Raw genomic sequence first — 15,189 nt, 5'->3', positions numbered from 1 at the left:
ACGTATTTCAACATTTGCAACAGCTTAGGGGTTCAACAAATTCTGCTGCACTAGATGTAAACAAGAATAAACGTCTATCTAAGGCAAGCAAATATTCCAAAAGTGAGAGAGACAGAATTCACTCAGAGACCAGGGTAAATATTAGCTCAGGAGCCTTCACATTAACAACTGGCTAAAGGACGGGAGGGGATTGAAATATGACTCAAAGTTAAATATCCAGCTTTAAGCATTAAAACAGGCAAAAAAAAAAGAGCTTTAATAAAGCAAACAGCAGCGATGATTTAGTGCGGCCAACCTGACTTGTCACAGAGGCAATCCTTCTAATAGAACCGATTTGATTTATCACTGAGACTCTCCACAATGGAGACCGTAATGGGCTTTATTCATATTTTTATTTTACGAAACACGATGAAAGGGGTCATGGCGGCCATTAAGAGGATTAATGGTATGTGTTGGGTAAAGAAGATGCTATAAAGTCTTAAAAGTTAATGCTGTCATCTGCGGACTGCTGTCCTGATGGAGTGGGAGGGACCATGCACAGCTAATAGACAAAATCCAGCCAGGTAATGTCGGATCACTGGGGGACAAGATGGATATCACTTGGCAACGTTATGGGGGCGTGTCGCGGTGTGCCGGCACATTTACGCAGGTTATTTATGCTCCATAATGAAGAGCATAATGAAAATTGGACACAACTATAAATATGAGTAGGGAAAGCGTAATGTGGAGGGATAATCATCGATGCAATTAAGGTGTCGTACACATGCAGTGGGAGCCTGGCCTCCCCCGACTTTCTCCTCTTCCTTTCACCAAGGCCGTATTTTATCCTGAAACATCACATTTAATCAGGCGGCGTAAATCCCTTGGTCTTGCCCAAGGAGGCTGGCATTTTAAATATGTTAATGCCAAAGCAATAAAGCCTTTGGTTAATCTATCTCTGAGGTTATTGACAACTACTGTTACGCTGTTAGCAGTATTTCTCCATCTTAATTGGTGTGCGGATGTGTCTCTGTGGACGCCGTTTTTTCACTGTGTGTATATGAGGGAGCATGAAAGAAAAGGAACATTGACTGCACATTTTCGGTGCTCTGTCAGAACTGTCAGTCTGTGAGAGAGAGAGGAAGGAGGGAGGGAGGGAGAGAGAGAAGGTTGGGTCAGGAGATCTGGAAGGGAGAGAAATGGAGACGGATGAGAAAGGGAGTCCGGGAGCTGGAGTGACCCTGCGGACCAGATGCTGATAAACTGCCATCACTGAGCGCTCTGTCAGCTCCGTCTCTCATCTGTCACCATCATCCTGCTGCATTTCACCCTTTTCTCCTCCTCCTCCTCTTCTTCTTTATTCTTCTCCTCCTACACCCCCTCTGCATCATCGTTTTTTTTTTTAACCACCTGCTTCCGGTGTGTATTGCTTTCCTTTTTTCATGTTACTTGCACACATCTATACATCATTATCATTCGTCTCTTCAGTAGATTAGCAGCGACTGGCTTGGTGGTCCTGTGTGTATGTAGCATATATTAAATGAAAGCGTGAGCCGGATGCTTGAGCATAAAGCAGCCTTATCCCTCCATCTTTCTTTGAATGCAATGATCTGAATATGTGACAAAGATGATAGAGAATACAGGATTACAGGTGTTTCTTCTTGAGCTTGAACCTATAATGCAGTCTGGTTGTCATGCACTTTTATTAAATCTCAAAGATTTGACATAACATCAGACAAAACTTTTATCTATTCTTGAAAGCTTTCTTCTTCCTCTTCTCATAATACCAGAAAAGCATAAAATGTAAAGATGGTGACGCCACGTGTCTTGCAATTGAAGAGTAAAAAAAATATAAAGGAACAGAGAATGCTGCGTCCTTCATCGGTAGTAGGGGTTGGGGAGAAATCCCTCAGGTTAATCTGTCTAATAGCAACTATCCTGGCTGTCACGGCCAGCCTGGGACAGCCTCTTGCAGGCTCAGATGACTTTGTTTTGTCCATGTCTGAGAAAGCCCGACTGATTGGGACTGTGTGTGTGTGTGTGTATTGCCTCGAAAATAGAGCCACATAGACATTGATTTGTGTTTCGTGGAACAGATCAAATTGTCCCCTCATGCTCGTACTCAGTTTTCCATGACTGAGTTTGTGTGTGTGTGTGTGTGTTGTGTGTGTGTGTGTGTGTGTGTGTGTGTGTGTGTGTGTGTGTGTGTGTGTGTGTGTGTGTGTGTGTGTGTGTGTGTGTGTGTGTGTGTGTGTGTGTGTGTGTGTGTGTGTGTGTGTGTGTGTGTGTGTGTGCGTGCGTGCGTGCGTGCGTGCGTGCGTGCGTGCGTCACACGCGCATACAACATGGCATCCTGATTCCTGGGCCAAACCGTCATTTTGCGCCTGTCACATTCTGTTAAGTGTAGCTCACACTCCTTCCTTTAAATCCCCACATTCCCTTGTCGCCTCCAACGTCAATCCACACACTCATAAACAGCATTTTCAAAATGGCATCTGATTCATTACACCCAAAGAAGGGAGACTACAACCACCTCCGCACACACACACACACACACACACACACACACACACACACTACACGCACACAATTTATGGTACACTGCCAAAGCTTAATTTCGCAGCCGACCCGTCTTTCGAACATTTTGCTGTTGTGCACCAGGCCCTCAACACATGCTATTGGGTAGACACTTATAATGTCACAAGAGTATAGATTTTACCGCTGTTAATCCCTGTATTGAAAGTAAACTGCTTAGCCAGAGGGTGATACTTGATGCACAGTGAGCAGCCAACAGTAAAGTAATCAGAAACACTGGTTACATGCGGCTAGATCCCACAAAATCCTACACACTGTCCCTTTAAAAAAAAAGGAAAAGGAGGAAACTTCCGTGTTAAAGGTTAAATGTATGTCTTGTCCCTGCTGCAGACTGATTTCTGCATTTATTATGATCAATTTATAACAACATATTGTCGAAAGAAAGTATTTCATAAGATGCAGGAATTGAATTTTTGCTAGGTGCTGTTTTAACCCTATACAATTTAGTCAAGTACATTTTTTTATCCAACCATCATTCTATCCATCACCTTTACACGATTACTCTTTGCAGCGTCCCAGGCGGCTGGAGTCTATCCAAGCTCAGATTGGGTGAGAGACAAGGTCAGTTTTATATATATATTGCCTAAAATCACAAACCACACAATCTGTACAACATACGAGGCAATCTATTCTTAGACGTGGCTCATTCTTTGCACTGGGTCACGAGAATAAGGTTCCACATACATAAAGTATAAAGATCACTAGCCATGAAGGATTTATTGGTACACCAGTCTTGCAGTTTTGAAATGTCACAAGTAAAAGATGAACAACTGGTATTTGACTGTCTTTTGCAGGAGAGAGATAAGGTTGGTGTAAATAACAATGATATGTTAAAAAGGGTGGAAATTCCAGGTTGGTGGAAAAATACAAAGATAAAAAAGTTCATTCACACTAAGCCCCTTAAAATGTCCACACTCGTGCAGCAAGTGCTCATGTCCACCATCCTGATCTGAGGAGCACTCAGCAGCCCTAAAAGAAGAAGGAATGTGATCACGAGTGACACCATCCTCAATCAAAGTTTATCAGGGCTCAGCCACCTCAACTAAAATCCTACTATATCCTATAAAAGTGTCAACAACTTACGGGCCTAACTGCAGGTCGTTTGTTCTGGTTATGTGGTTGCAGTGAATTTTCTCTTTTGTGTTTCGGTAGTTTTAGCCTTGCAGTCTACAGCTCCACTCATTCATTTAATTTGGTTTGTTTTTTTAGTCGCAGTGTGTCTTCATTTTTCAACAATTTGCTAAGCCACTTTACAGACTTGAGTGGAAAGAGCAGAGGGACACCGTGAGCACACAAGGTTTATTTTGGTCAGAAGAGCTTCAGCTCACTGCTGGGCAAAGACGTGAGAAAAATCACATTTATACACCACATCAGTGCCCCGAGCCAGAGGAAATGAAGAGGGTGGGCTGGCCACGGGAGATCTGGCTAGACTCATTCTTGAGGGTTTCTGTCTCACCCAGAGGGAAATGGGACAATGATTACTATAGGGCACTGCCTCGCTATACTGCAAGAAATGTGTGCCCCTTCTAAAGTTGTCCTCTCAGCAGCCACTCTCAGAAGTTAGTAGTCCAATCAGTCCTAAAGTAGGTTACACCAGCTATTTGTCAATCCATCATAAAGTTTGCGTGTAAAGTTCTTCGTAACTACTTGCCAGTTTAAAACTAGGGATTTACTAAATCAGGTGTCACCATTAAAACTTATGATTTAATATTTAGTGTGAATCTGTTGCTAGGAAATGTCTGTAGCTTGGTCCAATCTAAAGCAATTAGCTATGTAAACAGTCAAGACAAATCACTAGAGCCTGACAACCTATTACAGATGCCAAAAATATCAGTTTTATATGTATACACAGAGAAATATTGGTTGTTCATTTTGCCTATTCATACATCCTTCAAAAGTGGAGTAACATCATTGTGTTTGTTTCTACGTTGCAAATGCATGTCCAGCAGTCCTGTTCACTCTTCTTGTAGCTCTGTTTTGGTCTCCACCAACTCCTGAGGGGAAAAAGCTGTCTCTTAAGCTGCTACATGCTCCACAGTGGTTACCAGCTAGTCGCTAACTTTGTCACCCGTTTGGTGTTCGGTAGGGAGCGGACAGTGGGCTGGTCAGAGCCGAAAACAGCTACCTGCTACAGCTGGAAACAAGCTTGATAGGAGCGATGAGACTGAATGAAAACAAGTTGGAGGTCATAAGAGCAAAAACTGAGAAAAAATTTGATGATGAAACATTGCAGAAAAGTGGTATGAGAGCAATATGGAACGTTGTGCATGAGAAGGAGGATGTTGAGACTGCGGAGTAAACAAACGAGTTAGCATACATTTTAAGCCATTTATAAGTATACGAGCTGATAAGGCAAGTGTCCTTGATTAATTAACTGAGAGTGACTTTCCATTTAATCACTGCTACAGATGCTGTAGGGCATAAACTCCTTCCAGTGGCCTGTGTTTTATGATAGCGATACATGAACCTATGCCAGGACTGAGGATAAACTAAACATATTTTTGGGGTTCGTTAATATTGTGATGACACACCGCTGTAAACATCAACAACTGCTTTGAGGATTTGGAGGTAATCATATCATTGTTGCTGATAAAGATGCATGACATTTGCTGAAGTTCCCTCGAGCCTCAAGAGGCACACAAAGTACACATAAAGTTCCCACTGATCTTTAATCAATTCTTCCTGCAATAAGCTGTAGAAATAGGTGGTGGATGGCGCTGCATTAAAATTCTGTTTCATTTCACTTCAAAAGAGGCTTTTAATGTCAGACATTTACCTTTGAAAAATGGACCTCTTTGAAAGATTCCTTTATTGGGATTTCCTGCTGTATGGTCCCTGGAAATATGTAGGGGAATACTGAGTAGTTACTGTACCATGCCAGCAAAAGTGAGCTTTTGTTTGACTAAAACTAGTATTCTGTTTAGGGTCTTGGAAACTCCTATAGCTTTCTCTACCATCTCACAAAAACATTCATAGCTTTGTATAATCAGCTTGATACTTTGCAAATTTTCCTTGGTGCTTAGAATTTTGAACATGTTTCAGAAGCACAGAAAATGATACATTTACTCATGTTTTGGGTCTCAGAGACAGTTACAAGAGAACGTGATAATGCTATATGGTAATATAGAAGTTATGAGATACAATATAAATCTGTTTTCTAGTGCATCTAGAAACTGACTAATGAGGACTATTCAATGTTAAGTCTGAAACATATCTATATGTTGAGCACCAAATTGATTTTCTATATATTTTTTCATGGGAAATGGAATACGCCTAATTCTTCATTCCTCCGACAAATAGCTTTAAGGGTTGCTGGTTCCAGCAGTACCAACAACATTTTATCCATGTTATCCTCATAAATCATACACTAACCTTGAACGTTGCCTAAGCCAAACTCTCCATCTCTATTAAATTTGTGAATTTTAATTAACATTGCAGACGAGTCCATATTAGTTGCTGTGGCCATATGCTCATCTCCCTTAGCTTCACAACAGCTGAATCAGTGGTCGTCTCTTTTAACCAGGAAACACAATATGACAGCATTTGGCAAGGCCTGTTTTTCTCATCTTAATGCCACGGTTGGTGCCAAAGCTTCCTTTACTTTTTGATGAATTGGATCAGAGCGGCAGCAGGTGGCAGTGTTGCTCTTCTGCAGTTCTCATGCAGGTTTCTTAGCTTCTGCTAAGGCCAAACATTGATTAATTAGTAAATAGAATGTTGTGTAGACTTTGGTGTATTGGCTCTCATCCACTTTGGCTCTTCACCTCTGGTTGCAGACAGATTAACAGATAAATGGATCGCCATAGAGTATTCCAGTGTGTGGTGGAATCAATATCCATTGCTTCAGAAATGAGAAGAGAATCTCTCTTTCTCCTTATTTCAATCACCCATCCCCAAAGTTCAAACAGTTGTACTTTATATGCCAAGTGATGGTTCATTTTAAAAAGAACATCTTTTTTATTCACTTAAATATCTTGAATAATGTGTTATTATTCTTCAAAACAGTTTGGACAAATCAAGGCTTATTCGCTGTCAATAATATTCAATGAAAAAACACTTAAGTGTACAATCTTTTTTTTTTTTTTTTAAATAGTCATACGAGAGGTGATGGAAAACCTTTCAAGCTTTGCTTAAAGGCCATTGGTTGTTAAGCGTATTGTTATAAGCGTATGTTAATTTCAATGAAAATTAATTTCCTTTCATTTTAATTTTGTAAGGTCAACTAACTTTGAATAGCTTAGTGGAGTCCACCATTATCATTAAATGTGTGCTGATTGGGACTGGCCTCGACTGAACAGTTTATGTGCTTGAAATAGAACATAGAAATTGTGGGTGCAAACCCTCTGGGAAAACGATAAGGAGAATCCTCTCTTTTTTAATGAATCAATTGTGTTTCCTGCAAAAGAAATTAATTACATACCTAAATATCTCTTAATGAAATAGACAAATAAGTTAAACACTCAGCAATCAGTCAAGATAGAAAGGCACTTCATTTGTCATATAAATGAAATACTTAAAGAACAATCATTAATTAGCAAGTACAATAAGAGTAGTTCTTTGAAGGATACAGCTAAGGGTAAAGACATGTTCTTGATCAAAGCACTAGAGTTGAATAAAACTTTCAGATCAAACAAAACAATTAAATTAACAGTAACAGTACAGGAGGACAACAGAAGTCTAAGTGGTAGTAGATGTTAATCAAAGCTGTTTAAATTATGTTGACTTGTAAAGGCATAAATAATTTCATCAACATTTCATTGGAAGTTAGCAGCCCTGTTATAGAAGTATATTCCTGTTTCTTTCTCTCCCTGTCAGAATGGGTTGATATGAAGATGTTACAATTCTGTGAGTAACATGCACTGCTGAGTTTATCCTTCCTGCTCTAAGGGGAGAAAAAAAAAACATTATGACAGCTACTAGGACTGTGTTTTCCTTCTTCTTTGACAACGTGTTATGCATTTTATATATAAAACCCTCCTTGAGTGTCACAGCAGGACTGGAGATTCTACAAACCTAGTTCTTCAGCTCGATTGCTAAATAATTGCTGAAGCACCGTTTGTATTAGCGGAGCAGAGTGCCCTCTTAAACCTAGGCTCTGACTCTCAGACAGCCTCTTTAAGAGTGTCATGCCATGAAGGTCATCACTAATTCAACACATTGCACCTTGACCAAGCAACAGAAATGTCCCTGAGAAAGAAAAGAAAGCCTCTGTTTAACATATTTAATACCAGCCGTGTGTGCGGATCTAATCATAGGCATTCTCTTTGAAACCCTAGAAAATGGTAATTAATTTTTCATGGTGTGAATTAGAATCCTAATTTGGAAATGTGGGATCAAAAGAAACAATTTCAATAGCTGGCTAGTGGAAGTAATCCTTAGTGGCCAAGGACAAGAGGATGTGGTGTTCAAGATATCCCCAGTGGCAGCTTCACAGCAGAATGCAAAGAGGGATTTACTGATTTTTGCTGAATCACATTAATAAACAATGAACCTAGTAAACCATAACAACATTCATGCGATGAATGAGTCATGCTTATTTTTTCTTCTTTTTAATTTGTTTCCCAGAATCGCCCACCTTTTTAAAAAAACGCATACAATTGTGCATTCCTGGTCAATGCACACACCCATAGGTTGTAGTACACATTTGACAAGTAGCTAAATGAGCAGTGCAAACATTCAGTACATTGCACCGGAATCAGTTGTGCAGGCTGGAATGAGAGGTCGCCGAGGTTGTGAATCACAGAGGAATCCTAATCAGGCCTTGTTTCAACTCTAATTAATTACAGCCCAGAGGGCAAGAGATCACACAGAGACCTACAAGCTAGCACACAGCTAACAAACACAGACTCGCACACACTCAGAATTACACACACGAAAAAGGCAAACTGAATCCTTGGATTGTTATACACTGCCACACAGTCTGATGTTAAATTATTTCATAGAGTTAACTGGAATAACCTTATATTCTACTACTTTCCCTCAGCTTGGTGCCCCAGTTAGAAATTTCCTATATTTCCAGATAATGACTTTTGACTTATCTCCAGAGCACTTGGCTGGACTTGTTGCATCCAGCTGCTTTATGTGTGGGCAGCAGCAGCCAGACAGCAGAAGTTTGCACTTGAGAAACCATGGGAGTCACTGTTGCTGTATAGACAGGAATCAACTCAGAAATCAATGCCAGTATCTTTCAGTGTGATTTTCATTGGGCAAAATAGTGAGTCCAGAGAGAAATGTTTCCAATAACTTTTGAAGAACTGACACTAATACTTGACATTTATATATATATAGTATTAGGCTAACTCCTGTCAAGGCTGCCTGCCATGGAAAAAATGTCAACATGATGTAACATCAACTACTAAGTATAAATACAGCATCAAACAACAAAATGGATCCAGAAATGCACCATTAACTGTATAGTTGGACATTTTGGGAAATACTTGTCCACTTTTTCACTGATAGTAAATGAGGACATCAATGCCACGCTCATGTCCAAGCAATACATTTAATCTTCGAGCCCACGGCCAGTTAGCTTAGCTTAGCCCAGCACTAGAAACAAAAGGAAACAGCTAGCTTGACTCTGACCCGAGAAAGTATCGGCCTACCAGCACGTGTAAAGACAACAAGTTGGGGTTTTAAGAGCTTATGTGCTGGACTATCTCTAAGCTAGGAGTAGTGACGTTATTCTCCACTGGCTACCTGCCAGCCTCATGGCTAAGCCAAGACTTTAAGAAGGCCTTTGTGCAGATTAAACAAGATATAGCATGTTAATTAGTGAATTAAAAAGGTGCTTTGGTAGATTTAGTTAACTTCCAACAGAGCCGGGCTAGCTTTTTACCCCTCTTTCCTGTCTTGATGCTAAGCTATGCTAACAGTCTCCCGGCTGCAGCTGCATATTACTGAACAAATGTGAAAGCGGCATCAAACTTCAGTAGGGGTTTCCTTTTACATGATTCTTGAAAAATATCACCAGGCTTCACCACAAATAGAATAGAATAAAATATCTGTGCCTCACCGTGAAGCGCACATATTCCAGCCCTGGATAAAAGACTTAACTCTACAATATAAAATGATGGCGCACAACATCGGCCTATTGACCACATAAAACAAAAACCTTTTCCGAAAGGTTATTGTCTGTTTTAATATTGGATACTGCACTTATGTTTGTGGCAGGAGTATTAGAAAGGCCAGTGTGTGGGTGCAGTGATTAGCAGTGAAGAGGCCAGCCAGAGGCTTCCAGGGTAGCTCTGTTTGTAAACAGTGAGAGGAGCAAGGGCAAGCCAAAGCAGGAGATCACAGGGTGTGTGTGTGTGTGTGTGTGTGTTAATGCCTGTGCATGCATAATGCCATTTATTTTGTAAATCAGACAACGATGAGTAAAGCTTTGCTGACTCAAATTCTGGAAGTCACGCCCAGATCATCATTTTCTGTAAAATTGTGATCTTTGACAGGACCGAGATCAAAATAGACTGATCAAAAAAAAGGAAAATGACGATGATAAATCATTGACTAACAAAAAAGGATGTCCACTGTGAATGTGTTAACCTTGAGTTTAACATTTTTGCTAATGTGCTGAGTAGTTGAAAAAACACTGACTTAACTTCAACAATGCCAAGTTCTCAAACTCATACTGATGCAGAGTACATATTTTCCCAATCGATTTGGGAGCAAATCCTCCACTGAAGGCAAACAGGACTTTAGTATTCATGGGGGCATGTATGCCTCTCACTATGTTAATAATGCTGTCTTCAGACAGGCTTAGGCTATAATGAGGATTTGCGAATTCAAATCACAGTCTGCTACATATGTCAATGCCATCAATATAGCACAGCTCGAGCTCGAACAGTTTCCTCTCCATTTCTGACACAGGCCGACTTCTTGACCCTTCCAACCCCAACAAGGAAGCAGTAAGGAAGTTATCAGTGCTCCCATCAGATAATGACAAGATGACGACAAGATGATGACTGGCCTCTGGCCCCGGCTTCATGGTTTACAGGAGAGCTGTTGGCGAGCAAAAGGCATAAAAGGAAGAAATGGAGAGGAATATGGAGAGGTCTGAGCCCTGCTGCTATTTACTTCTCGTCAACATATCAGCAAGTGTGATGCAAGCACAGGTCGGCGGAATTCAATTCCCTCCACTTTTCGAAAAATGCAATCTTTATTTACTAAATGTCTATTCCGGTTTCTCTGTGCGGCTTTTTAACTGTGTTTTCTTACAATGAGACCCAATCTCTGCTTTAACTATGTTTAATAAATGTTTAATGGGATGGGTACATGAGAGTCAATCTACTTTAGCCTGCCCGCGCTCTCTGTGTATTGAACAGTAAGTGTTTATGTAAATGAGTGCTGGCAAGCAACTCTCCCTCTGGTCTGGTCTCAATGGATGCTATTTATTCACATGAAAAAGATGGAGTTTAAAAAGGCATTGTTTTTGCATAAAGTCGGACGCTTGCGTGAATTGGAAAATTTTGAAGCTGCAGTGTTACCATGTTGGGTGTGTGAGCACCTGGACAGCTTAAGTGCATTTCATAATACTCCATATTATCATTATACAAAAGACTACCAAGCTGCCTTGTTTATTTGCTACCACATCCTTAGGTCTCTTTTTAAGCTTCCCAAGCTACTCCTCTCTTTCACACTTTCACTACTAAATAGTTACTTTGAAGAATGAACTCTAGGTCGTTATAGCCAAAGTGCTTGATTAATTAAGTAGTTAACAGAGAAAGCGCAGAGCAATGGTTTGCTGCCTTTTGGTCAACACTTGTTTGCTACTGTTTATTAAAAAGAATCCTTTGGGTGAGGAGACCTCTTAAATGGGGTTAGAGCTTGTTGAAAGCGCGTTTCGTGGTGAATAATTGGATTGCGGCTTTGAGCATGCGTGTGTTTAAGTGTTGGGATCGAACAGCGCCTGGGGTGTGTTTACCTGAGAAGGCTCTACCCCCCCTCCCATCCTTCTTTTCTCCCTCCCACCGTCCATCGCTCCTCTCCTCCTCTCTAATCAGTCTGATAAAGGATATCCTCTGCAGTCCCCCAGCCATAGCTCTGCAGCAACAGATTAGGCAGTCTGCACGTACGCACACACATCGTCTGCTGCGGGGAGAGAGTGGGCCGCTGGAAATGGCAGAGGAAGAAAAAATAACAGATGGACAATGGTGGTCCTACATTTCACCTCTTTCGCATCCAATAAAATACACCCAGGATGCATTGCATCATCGATATGCTTACACACACACATGTAAAGCATGCTGGGAAACATGCTAGACTTAAACTCTCAGACTTGAAGTACTGGCTGCCAAGCAGGAGTGAGTGGCTCTGACATATTGGTGTGTGCTGATGAATTGGTTCGTGTGTACTTTTGCTTACAACACTCGGAGTAATGAGCAGGTTGCCCCTAAAGTAACCCCTGCACGCTGAGTTACAGAGATGGATGCTGCCTCGGACGGCTGTGGCGAAAGCACATGCCTACACATTTGTTAGTTTGCAGAGGAGCTAGGGAGGATGAAAGGACTTTATATTTGAATGCATGACCAGAACTCTCTCGGGGTCATAACAAATGTCCCGGACTTTTATGTGATCACTCCAGCACCAGGCTATTTGTGTGCCTATAAACACAGAGGAGAGCAGAGGACCTCGTTCAATGGCTTTTACCATTCTAGGGATGTTGTATGGAGACTGTTTGCTCATCTACAAATGGTGTGCTAGATGCCAAGTAACAAACATTAGTGGATGGAGTTGCTGATTTCAGACACGTTTTTATTTACTCTGAGCATGAAATTACAGCACTCAAGCTGTTTGCGGCACTAGAGCTTCTGATTCTGCAACCTCCTGGTGGCACTCGGAGGTCTCCAAACCCATTGTTCCCAAAATACACTGCTGTCTCTGTGACAAACCTATCATGCTTTACTTGCAAAGGGTTTTTACAACTTCACGGAACAGGGCAGCGGAGAATACTTACAGCAGTGTCTGCTGTACGTTCATTAAACGCGCCAACTTGCCGGTTCATACCATTCTTTATCAAAACAATGAATGCAGGCATATTCTCTGCAAGGTGTTTATATTGGACAATGCTTGCTCACTCAAATACACACTCTCCATGTTGGCTCCCAAGTGGGACAAGACTAGCTCTGTGACTCTGCTTGTGCATCATTGTGCCCTCATTTAGCCTTCTCTGAAAGGAAGCTGTTACAAGCCCGGATCCTCGCAAGCAATCGGCTTAAATCACACGGTTTTATGACCTATAGCTTCTTACCCTGACACACAAGACGGAATGAGATGACATGCTTTGTAATTGGAGAAATGCTGCACCCGATTCACCTCTCAGTGTAGTGTTGTGGCTGCAGGTGGCTTTAGATTTACAGTTGATGGAGTTATTAAAACACAGTCAGTGGTGCCTTTAATGCAGACGGCTGTTTGTGTCATGCGCGGCTGCCGTTACAACATGACACGAAGGTCTAAACACGTTGATTCACAGTGCTGGCAGTGATGGTCATAGCTCTCCTTGACCGCTGGTTTATTTGAGCAATAAAACCATACCACAACCGTTAAAAGTCAGAGATGGTCATATTCGGAAAGTTACCTTGAAACAAAAAGCAGGCAGGTTCCTTGAGCTGAGCAAAATCTCCAGGGACCCAGGGTGAAACCAAGCTGAGAAGGAAAGTTTTTGTTGTCGATACTGGCGAAATTGGAAAATGTACAATTACAGGATCATGTGGAGAATGTTTAAACCTTTGTAGCATCAGGAGGTCGCTTTTCTCTTGCGATTACGCCTGCATTTACACATGCATGCGATTCTCTTTAATAAGGTCCTGAACTTCATCAAGACACACGGCATGGTGCCATTATCTGCACCCAAAGAGCGAAGCAGGGCCCCAGTGGCTGATGGGATTAAGGAACAAAGAGAATTGTGGGATTAGTCGGGTACAGCAGAGGCAGCGGAGTCTGGAAGGCAACCATTTTGTTTACCTTTGTCTTTTATTCTTTTATTCCATTTCCTCTATGCTGTGTTGTGACTCCCTGTTGGGGGGCGGGCGGAAAGTGATATCTTCTTTGGCTCCTGACAGCACCACTTGGAGAGGAAAATGAAAAGAGATGGTGATAACATAGAGACTCACGCATTCACACACACCTCCTGCCGGCCTGTCCACCCCACGCTGTTCATAGGGCAATTCACGCCTGGCAATTTAGGGCGAGTTAAAGTGGAGGGAAAAGCCTAAAATAGTGAGGCAAGGCAAAAGAGAGGGGAAGAGTAGAGAAAAAGGAGACCTGGGGAGTGATTGGTGGAATGTGTGAGGGACAGATGTAATTTTCAGACAACGGCAGGGAAGTGATGTAATTTTCTGGTTGCAATTTGGGTGTGTGAGGGTTTGTGTGCATGCATGCGTTTGTCTGTGTGGTGTGAAATGTGGGACAATGCAGATACTAAAGTAGCACTTGGATGGAGGACTCATCAACTGAAAAACAAAACATCTCATTTTGGCACTTAGATCTTTTTGGGAGACAAAATTGTTTTTTGTGATATAATGACAACCTTAAAAATAAAAGGAGGGTTTTCATTTCGTGTGTAGACTAGTTTTGCCATAAACACATTTGTCTCCAGACTATATTAAATGAGCTTTCACTGAAAGATTGATGATTGTCAAGTATCTGTTTGTTTTTTTTTCTACTTGCTTTTCACTTTAACAACCCAGTGATAAAACAACATGCACAGAAAAAATAATCTCCTGCAAATGAGTTTAAAACTTTGGGAAGGACACAATTGATACCGCTATCAATGTGAATTGTGACTTTTATTTAGCTCTCTCTGTTGGACATGCCAACCTAATGTTGTGCTGGGACAACATTGTTTGATGCATTGTGCTCTTGGCTGTCTTGGTAGACAATTAGTCTGACAGATGAATTAAGGAATACGAGGCCATTTCCTGCAGGAGATGAATCCCTCCTGCCTAAGCACATATCCATTTATGGGGGGGGGGGGGGCTATTTTCATATCATAGGAAGGAGAAACATTAAAATTTTAGCATTTGGTAATTGAATGGTTTAATGGCAGCACTCTCAAAGTGAACCAAGGACATCTTTGTTTTTGAATTTGAACTTTGCATGCAAACTTTAAATGCAATGTCACTGGACAAAAAGTAATTTTTAAGGATAAACCCAGCTGTATTTTTCTTAAATCCATTTAAAAGACCAATGATTAATTTATTCGACTAACAGGTGTTGGTTGAGAAGCTAAAGTCATTTATGGTTCCCAGAAATATATCCATTGCCATCACTGAATCGTCAAATGTTTAAATCTTCATCTCATCTGGAGCCTCCTCTCCCTCTCGTTTGCTCTCCAATCTTTCATTCAAATCAGGATTTAAGGATGAGTGTCACGTTTAATTCCTTCCTCTATAACTGTGACTGATGGTGTTGAATTAATATATAAATCTGGTGATGTCATGTGGTGACCATAAACATGGCAAGGCCAGCTCCTGTTGTTAAACTGTCCTCTTACCTCATCCTTCCCTCATTATGCAGACAGAAGGTCAGCCATGAGGTTAGAGGGTGTCAGGAGGAAAAGACAGATTCAGCTAGTTACACCTCCTGTTGGTCCGTGCATTAAATGGGCTTGATAAGCTT

The sequence above is a fragment of the Anoplopoma fimbria genome, chromosome 4 (assembly GCF_027596085.1).
Source record: "Anoplopoma fimbria isolate UVic2021 breed Golden Eagle Sablefish chromosome 4, Afim_UVic_2022, whole genome shotgun sequence".
In the NCBI taxonomy this organism is placed as follows: domain Eukaryota; kingdom Metazoa; phylum Chordata; class Actinopteri; order Perciformes; family Anoplopomatidae; genus Anoplopoma; species Anoplopoma fimbria.
This window is presented reverse-complemented; position numbering follows the sequence as displayed.